This window comes from Diceros bicornis, chromosome 37, assembly GCF_020826845.1.
Source record: "Diceros bicornis minor isolate mBicDic1 chromosome 37, mDicBic1.mat.cur, whole genome shotgun sequence".
NCBI classification, from domain to species: domain Eukaryota; kingdom Metazoa; phylum Chordata; class Mammalia; order Perissodactyla; family Rhinocerotidae; genus Diceros; species Diceros bicornis.
In genome coordinates, this window is record NC_080776.1 from 6,098,249 (window position 1) to 6,108,746 (window position 10,498).

Genomic DNA, 10,498 nt, shown 5'->3' on the forward strand with positions numbered 1-10,498 from the left:
TTGCAAGAAACACTAAATGGAGTCCTTCAGAGAGAAAAGAAGTGACATCAGACAATAACTTGAATCCACATGAAAAAAAAGGAGTGACAGTAAAGGCAATTTATGTAGCAACTACAAAAGATAGTATAATTGTATATGTCTTCTCCTTTATTCTCTTAATTGATTTTTTAAAAACAATAGCATGAAATAATATCTATAAAATTGAATTTGGGGGCTTACAGCATATAGAGATATAATATATTTAACAGTAACAGCACAAAGAAGTGGAGAAGGAAGGAAGCTATGGTGGAGCAAGGCAGTGACATCAGACAATGCCTCAAATTCACCAGAAGAAGTGAAGAGTACTGGAAATGGTTAAGAAGAATGTTAATATAAAAACGTGGTAAATATATTTTTCTCCCCTTAATTTCTTCAAAAGACACATGACTATATAAAGCAACAATTATAATACTGCATTGTTGGATGAAACACGTGGGAAGGAACTATAGTGGAGCAATTTTTCTTTTTCTCACTGCAATTAAGTCATTGTAAATCTTAACTAGATTCTGATAAAAGTAAGGTCTGCATTATAATCCCTAGATCAACCACTAAGAAAAATAACTCAAAAATATAGTTAAAAATCAATTAAGGAATTAAAATGGTACATTAGAAAATATCAACTTAATCTAAAAGAAGACAGTAAAGAAAGAAGAACAAAAAAGACACAAGACATGGAAAACAAATAGCAAAAATGGCAGACATAAATTCAGATATATCAATAATAACACTAACTGTGAATGGACTAAACAATCGAATTCAAAGGGCAGAGATTGGTCTGTGCTGGTTTGGGCAATAAATTACGATCCACCTAAACATAATATAGTTTTACTTGGTTTTAATGTCATTAATAAAATTCACATTAGAATACCAATCTTAATAATATATTAGTGGGAGTTTCTGAAGGAAAATTCTAAGGACTTTTGCCAAGATAGTTGTAGAAGTTGAGGTAGAGACTCTGAGCCTGGCGCCAGTATCTCAATGAATGAGGATTGTGTCTATGAATTTGAGGTGACAAAGACTAGGAATAGGGAGCAGTAGAGCCAGACTGTTTAAGCCTCTACGGTTAATGTCTTTTACTCACTAGTTCTTGTATTAGGCATTCAGGTACACATAGAACAATAAAACGTGATCCCTCCTCATAAAGTGTAATGGGGTAGATAGTTTTGTAGAGAAATGAATGCAATACTATGTTAAAGGTATTATAATTAAAGTAGAATCCAGGATCAAAGGAGGGGAAAGAATTGATATATCTGGGAAATGAAGTGATAAAGAAAGACTTTAGAAGCACAGATAATATAAGAGCTATTTGTTCTATCTTGAGATTAGTTCATTATATTATATTTTTTAAAACATAGAATATCAGGGTCCAGATGCTGAGAAAGCTATAAAAACTACAAAAACTGATGATAACTATTTAGTCAAGGGTGAAATATGATGGAGGCTGGGGTGAACTAATACTCTCCAGCCCCAGTTCTGACAAATGGGGGACACAAGTGACCTAAGATAAGTGGCAGAGGAATTCAACAGTTGGGCAGGGCTGGCCAGAAAGATCCAGGTATTAGCAAATATGTGAAAATCCAGGCAATTATGTTAGGCAAGAATAGGATAGGAGGACTGGCAAGGAACAAACAGAGTCCCAATCCTAGCTGTGGGCTGGCCTACTTGGCAGATGACTGGGAAAGGAATTTCAGATTAGAAACCAAAACTAAAAGCCTTCTTTGGTAAATCTTTGCCCAGAATGCCCATTATCTAAACAGGCACTGCACAGTAGCTGGATCCCCATTGTCAGTTTTAGCATACATTCATGATTCTAGTCTGAATCAGTTCTTATTATCAATATTGCAAAATAGTGATAATTTGGCTAATTTTAAATTCCTTAAATACCTAGGGAAGCTAAAGTGACTGCCAAAATGAAAAAGATATCTGAAAATACTAAATGTGATAGGAATTTGTGAACATAATCCATTATAATCACCTTTAAGAAATTCCTACTTAATATACTATTAGAATTGGTATTTCATGCTTAGTTACATGTGATTCAATTATTATCAAAATGATAAAAACTCCTTTTGGACCATAAAATTTATTTTCCAGATAGAGATGCTTTTAAAAGTAAAAGTTGGTACTAAGAAGTACCCCAGGACAAGAGATACAAACTGGCAGAGTCCTGGGCACGGCACTGACCTTCCCTACCCTTAACTTCCCTCTCCCATGATCACACCCTGAATATTGTCAACACTCAAAACCTCTCCACCCCTAAAAACTGACTCTCTAAAACAGTGCTCCCTTGGGGCCAGCCCGGTGACATAGTGGTTAAGTGCACGTGCTCCTCTGCTGGCGGCCCAGGTTCGGATCCCAGGCATGCACCAATGCACCACTTGTCAGGCCATGCTGTGGGGGTGTCCCATACAAAGCAGAGGAAGATGGGCACAGATGTTAGCCCAGGGCCAGTATTCCTCAGCAAAAAGAGGAGGATTGGTGTGGATGTTAGCTCAGGGCTCATCTTTCTCACAAAAAAAAAAAAAAAAAGTGCTCCCGTCCTTCCAGCTTGCCATGACCTGTAAGTATTCTTCAGCCTCATGGTTGACCTGCTATAGCCTCCCTCTCACCTTTACTTCTCTCCCTATCCAGCTTAAATTTCTTGGCCCATCAAGTCAGTCACACTTGCTCCCAAAGTGCCAAAGTCTCTTGACTCTTGTTCTTTTCTCATCCTTCAGGCAAAACCCAGTCCTGGATGAATTGAACCATCTGCCTTCTTTGTGTCTGTATGAGGACTACCAAGCTGCTAGAGGAAAATTGCACAATTCAACAGTCTCTGTAAATTCACCATCATCTTCAGATGGGTTTCAGCACTGCCTGGCAGTCTTCCTCCAGCCTGACTTCTGCTGCCACCACTCCACAGAAGTTGGTTTTACCAACGTGATCATTGACCTTGATAATGACAACATTGCTGTCATAATGGTCACTTGTTGATCTTCTTATTGCCTTCCAACAATATTTAAAATAGTTGACAGCTTTTTTCACTTTCTGTCCTTGGCTTTCATAACGTCTTGAGTTATTTCTTCCTTAAGGCTTTGTCCAAAGCCCTCTTCTCACTCTGCAATCCCCTTCCCTAATTTATCTCATTCAGAGAGATTCCACTACCATTGAGATGCTGAGGAGCCACATTTGCACCTCCAGGCCAGAATTCTCTCTGCATCATTTCCATTAGCAAATTTCTAGGAAAGCTCCAATGGAACATGCCCCAAACAGAGCTCTCTCTGTCTCAATCCTATCACCTGCCCCTTTACTAGTCTTCCCATCTTAATTAATGGCAGTTACTCAAAAGAAAAAACTATAGTTCTCTGATTCTTCCTTCTCTCACTTACCACACCCTATCATTAACTGATCCTGTCGCGTCTATCTCCTAACATTACTTAGTCCAGTCATTTTTCTCCACCACTATTGTCACCACCCTAGTCTAAATTACTATGAATTTCTCTTTCCGTCATCTCCTACATCCCCTCCAGATTCCTTCCAAACTATTCTCCACACAGCAAACATGAGGGTTTTTTTTAATGCAAATCTATTGAGTTAATCCCGTACTTAAAACTCTTCAGGGGCTTATCATTGCCCTAAGAAATAAGACTAAAATCCACAGGACTATATTTAAATAGACCCATTCTAACGCCCCTGCTATACTCCTGCCCCTCACTTTCTACATTCGAGATATACAATGCTTCTTCTAGTTCTTCCACAGACTGCAATCTTCCCTTCCTCTTGGCCGGTGTACATACGAGTTTCTCTTCCTGAAACAGTCTCTCTTCCCCTATCTCTTCCTCTGGAACATGCTTACTTACTTAAAAGTTATCTATTCAAAAATCATTTTCTGCAAGAATCTTTTCCCACCTCACCCACACTTGCCAAGATGATTCCTTTTTCATAAAATTTTATTCCCTCTAGCATTGTCAGGTCCCCCTTCCCCTTCTCCACTGTATCAATCTCATCAACATACAAATGTGGCTAATTTTTCTACCTGATTATTACAAAACAAACGTTAATAGCATCTCTAGACTTGCTTCTACCACCAGCTACCACTCTATGTCTCTACTCTCTTTTTAGAGCAGTGGTTTTTAACTCTGGGTAAATGTCCCTCCCTCCCTTCCCAGGGGACAATTGACAATGTCTGTAGACATTTCTGCTTGTCAAAACTGGGGGGTGGAGGCGCTACTGACATCTAGTGGGTAGAAGCCAGGAATGCTGCAAAACATCCTCCAATGCACAGGACAGTCCCCCACAACAAGAATTATCTGGCCCAAAATGCCAATACTCTGAGGTTGAGAAACCCTGTTTTAGAGTAAAACTCCTTAAAGAGAGTTATCTCTAGTCCGCATCCCCAATTTTTCCTTTCATTCTCTCTTGAACCCACTCCAGCCAGATCTTTGCCCTTACCATGCCACCAAATCTGTCCTTATAAGAGCAATCCAAGATCTAATGGTCAACGCTCAATCTTTGTCATACTTGACTTATCAGTAATATTTGCCACAGAGTTTGCCATTCCCTTCTCCTGAAATATCCCTTCACTTGGCTTCCAGCACACCCTAGTCTCCTATGTCACCCAATTTTCCTCCTAGATTACTGATTGTTTGTTCTCATCTCTTGACCTCGATATTGGAACATCCTGGGGCTTGGTCCTGGAACTCTTTTGTTCTCCAATCACTCTGCTTCCTTGTTGATCTCATCCAATCTCATGCCTTAAATGTAACCTATACATTAATGACTCCCAAATTTATATCTCCAGCCTGGAGCTCCCTACTGGACTCCTCCAACTGCCCACTAGACATTTCCATTTGGATCTCTAATAGGCATTTCGTGTCCTAAACTTAACTCCTGTTCTTCCTCCTGATACCAAACCTCTTAATGGCAAGTTGGTGTGCCTGATGCACAATAAGCCAATCACTGAGACATCCGTGCTTGGAGATGGAGAAAGATTTATTCAAATTGGCCAAAATGAGAAGGCCAGAGGATAGGTTCTTTCAAATCCACCTTAATGAAAGAAGAAAGCATGGGGTCCTTAGAGCTAAGGGGCTTGGGAGGAGGAGTTTCAGAGAAACAAAGGGGAAATCCATGTTTCTTTCACTCCAGATAAGCCCTTGGGCAATCAGACTTCTGGCATTAATGGCAGCTGGGGGCTGGTTATCTAGTGATCATAACTTCCTTAAAGGCATTCTTTTTCTTCTGCAAAATAAGTTCATAAATCCTTGTGACCTTTGAGTAACCCCTCAGATTAAACAAGAACACAGCAAATTAATACAATTAACGTCTTTTCATCTGTGTCTGTGATGGGAACAAGGTTGAGGGTAATCATGTTCTTATTAAATATTTACAGTAACCCTAAGGTACTCAGATTCACTCCCAGGGCTACTCCACTTGCAGTCTTCCCAGGACTAGCTGATGTCAACTTGTCTTCCAGATGTACAGGCCAATAAATCTTTTTTTTTTTTTTTTAGGAAGATCAGCCTGAGCTAACATCCATGCCAATCCTCCTCTTTTGTTTTGCTGAGGAAGATCAGCCCTGAGCTAACATCTATTGCCAATCCTCCTCCTTTGTTTCCCTTTTTCTTCCCAAAGCCCCAGTAGATAGTTGTATGTCATAGTTGCACATCCTTCTAGTTGCTGTATGTGGGACGCGGCCTCAGCATGGCCGGACAAGCGCTGCATCGGTGCGCACCCGGGATCCAAACCTAGGCCACCAGTAGCGGAGCACGTGCACTTAACTGCTAAGCCATGGGGCCAGCCCAGGCCAATAAATCTTGCAGTCATCCATGCTTCCTCTCTTCCTCTTACACTTCACATCCAATTGGTCAGCAAATCTTGTTGTCTCTCCCTTCAAAATATATCTAGAATTTCATTACTTGTCACAACCTCCCTGATGTCACCCAGAGCCATACCACCCTCATCTTTCACCTCGTATCTAGGTCCTCAATTATTGCAACAGCCTCCTTAGGGATCCCCCTCATCCACCTTTGCTCTCATACCACTAGAGTGAACATGTTAAAAAGTAAGCTAGATGTCACTCCTGCTCAAAACTCTCCAAGGGCTTCCCTTTTCTGTGTAAAAGCCAGTCTTCACGATGGCCCAGAAAGCCCTTTACAACATGACTGCTGACATCACTTCCTCCTTCTCTTAGACTTGCTCTCTCTGTTGCAGCCATACTGCCTGCCCTGCTGTTCCTTAAACACGACAGGCATGCTCCCTATGCAGGGCCTTTGCACTGGCTATTCTCTCTGTCTGGAATATTCTCCTCCAAACACCCTGTGGCTTCCTACCCCTCCCCCGCTTCAGTTCTTCACTCAAATGTACCTTCTCAGTGTGAAACCCTCTGACAATCCTATTTAAAATTGCAGCTCCCTTCTGCCCTGTCCTCTTCCCTGCTTCGTTTTTCCATAGGGATAAAGTATCTCTTTGTCTAGCATACTGTAAATTTTATGCATTTCTTTTGTTTATTGACCATCTCCTCCTCTGAGACTATAAACTCCACGAGGGCCAAGATTTTTTTTTTGTCTATTTAATCCACATTCGCATCTTCGCTGTCCTTAGGCCTCGTGCATAGTAGGTCTTCAGTAAATATTTTTTTAAATGAATCCATGAGTAAGTGAACAAACATCATCCTCAATAAATAGTCATCAGATGAACACTTGCTATAATATCAATTTTTTAATTACTCTATTAGCCACAGTATTAATTATACGAATGCTAAATGTTTAAAACCCACATGTGCTCTTGGGCATTAAATGCTTACTTGAACAAATTTACTGTTTTTGGCCTTCTGACTTACTCGGACTATTTGCTGGGCCTAATTAAGCAAGCTTATCTCCTTTCAGGCTTCAGCTACTGCATCAGTGTCATTAACTTTCCAGATTTATTTATCTTTAGCCTCATGTCCATCCCTGATTTGCATTTCTATTTCCAGAAACTTACTTTATATTTTGATTGTGATGTCCATCAGTTACTTATACTTTAAAATCAACATTTAGAAGCTCAAACTTATTTACCCAAGCTCTCATATGGACCTCAAATAAAAATAGACCCATGCCAAAACTATTCTCTCTTATTTATTTTTTTTTTTTAATGTTGGTTATTTGCCTCATCAGCTATTTAGATGATCAAGCCAGAAATGATGGAATACCCCTTATTTCTTTCCATTTCATATTTCCCTTATGAAATTGATCTCCATGTACCATTGATTTTACCTCTGATTTCGTCTCACATAAATCTCTCCTTTTCTGTGATTTCAAGTCTTTGGTTAGGAGTTTGTGCAAGTTAATATAAAATCCTCCTAACTGGTTTCTCTGCTTCTGGCTCTTCTAATTTATTCTTTGTATTATTGTCAACTTTATATTTTCAAAGAGCCCCAAAACCTTCAAGGAAAATGTTCAAACTTCTTAATATGTCATAAAATAGTTTAACCTCTGGACTAGAGTAGAGGATTTTTTAGGCAACACTTAATACATTAATCCAATTATCCAAGCCCTGGGAATCACTTTCTATGGCAGACTACATCCACGTGAGTGGAAAAACCCTGGGAACAAGTTGGCCTTGAATGGAACAGCTTTACTGTTACTCTATTCCTTAGAGTCCAGTAGGAGATCTCAGATTTGGGAGTGGGATGGAGGCTTTTGGAGGAAGTGATAAGTTTAGACAATGAACAAACAACATAGAGGCAAAAAACCAATTAAAGAACTGAAATCATGTATAAATGATAAGAAATTCACATTTTGAGGTATTCACATATTGAGGTATACGGCGTAGCTATTCTGGTTTAAATCTGATTTGGCCTGAACTAAAGAAGCCTGACTTATGGCCTGTCAAACATACATTGTACATCCGCTTTAACCATTAAAGATAGTGATGCATTAAACATTATCTCAAAGTAAAAGGACGCACTCTGAAGATAAGAACGCATACTTCCTTTCCTACATGTCAGCGTCAGTACACCTGAAGATAAGTTTCCTTTTCCAGACATCAGGGTCATGTTGACCCCTGCTAATCTGCAACTGAACATCCCTTTGAAACTTTGATGAATATGTATCCTGGGCATGTTTGATGTATGTTCTTTGTTCTAAAAAGGTATAAAACTGTGCTGAAAACCATGCTTCTCTGGAATACGTTTTCTTTGTGGAGACTGCCTTCTGGGCTAGTCCTCAGCGTGGCTCAAGTCAATCTCACCTTCTCTCTCTTATCTACAGAATGGTTATTGGTTATTTGAGTCAACATAAATATATTGAATATTTTTAGATATATAAAGATGATTTCAGGGCCTTTAAGCTTCCTTGGGGAGGACTGCGAGGTAAAAAGAAATGAAATGATATCATTATAGTGCATGCATGTTCTTTTCTGTCTGCGTGAAACAGTAATGCTAGTGATCTTGGAAGATGAGTCCACATCTTTGTGGGAACATCTGCCATTTCTAATTCACTAGTTTGCTTGTGACTAGCTTCTTTAAGGAGGACATACTCTGAAGCCCAGAAAGATATACACTTAGTCAATTACATCAAGAGAATGAACCAAGAAGGAAATTACACTTCTTCATTATCCTTATTAGTCACTTTACAGTTTGTACTTTCAATAGATTGATTTGCTTCTTACAATCTGATGAAGCTTATAGAATAAATATTATGCCCATGCTACAGACAAGGCAACTAAGGTCCCCAAAGATGAAGTGATGTGGCCAGGACCACAAAGCTAGCAAAAAATTCATTTACTCTTTTTGCCATTAGCATATGAGGTAGTTATGATATGAACTTTAAAACTGCAGAAGTATTAGAATTAATCTTAGTAAACATCTTTAAATGAAAAGAGTTGTGTCTTGGTTTGGAACCCACAGCTCATTCTTTTTTAATACATATGGCAGCATTCCAAAGGACCTCTACAAAAATCAGTTTAATCCCACATTTTCTCTTTCTATTAATATTTTTTAGTTGTACCTGGCGATGTTTCTATACTTTCATTTCATCATGAGCTCCTTTGGGACAGTGATAAGGTGACATTCATCTCTGTCTTTGTGGCACTGTATTTCTGCCATTCAGGCAGAAAGGGCTCATAAATACTTATTAAATTGAATACTTTAAATTCACATGCAGGAAAAATGCCGAGTGCCTAAATACTGTTTATTTTCCTCTTATTGCTAAATATCAGCATTATTTTCCCTTTTCTCTGCTTTCTATTTCCTAAAAAAACCTAATGGTGACTGGCTAGGGAAATTTCCTTTATCACTAGCTGTGAACCCTGTCTTTTAAAATTCCAAGTTGGCAAACACACTCTGAAGACACTGTGATAATCTTAACATATTTCTCTTAGAAACCTGAGAAATATTCAGAGCACGGCGTCCACATATTCAGAAGTTATAAAATAGAGGCCGGCCCCTGGCTTAGCCATTAAGCACGCGTGCTCCGCTACTGGTGGCCTGGGTTCGGATCCCGGGCGCGCACTGACGCACCGCTTCTCCGACCATGCTGAGGACACGTCCCACATACAGCAACTAGAAGGATGTGCAACTATGACATACAACTATCTACTGGGGCTTTGGGGAAAAAAAAGGGAGGAGGATTGGCAATAGATGTTAGCTCAGAGCCGGTCTTCCTCAGCAAAAAGAGGAGGATTAGCATGGATGTTAGCTCAGAGCTGATCTTCCTCAAAAACAAACAAACAAACAAAAAAGTTATAAAATAGAGTTCTTGATTCTAGCCAATAGGTATTCATTTTGGGGAGTAAAGAAAAGACTAGAAGAATTAGAGAGGGGGAGAGGAAAAACAGAAATAAATAGCATGTGGGTAACTAGAAAATAGGTTTCTGTCTGCAGCTGTGAGCCCCAGACTAAGAATACAAGATAGGCAGCATTATTCTTTTGTAACATAATTCTGATAAGGAACATTTTAAAAGATTTCTGTAGACAGCAATATATATGTATTTTGTGGCAAATGTGTTATTCTCAAAAAGAAACGAATGCTTTCGGTTTCACTTTCCCCATGTTTAACGAAGTAGGAAAAGTATTCTCCCGTCCTCTTTAACCATTATCATTCTTCTCATCCAGTCTTGAGTCTAACACTATCTACCGATTTGCAAGAAGACCCCATCTTTCAGCAGCTTTCAGGGTATTTAATAATATGGAATCAAAAACTCAAATGACCGTCAGTTTCACTTCGTTTTGCCTTTGATGTGAGAACTGGGGAGTCAACCACTGAATATTTCATCTTTAGGTCTTCGCTGTATTTTTTTAAATATATTCAAGGGGAGGATGGTCGCCGACTGCCAAGATGTTTTCCACCTCTGCTGCTCTGTGAACTTGTCCCTGTTTCTCTCGTCTGGGACAGCGCCTTGACATTCCCCTGCGCATCCCGGCCTCTGGGGACCGGCTGCCGAGGGCCAGGGGCCGGTGCTGCGGGGGCCCCGGGGCGGCCGCCCCTCGGGGGCAGGGACA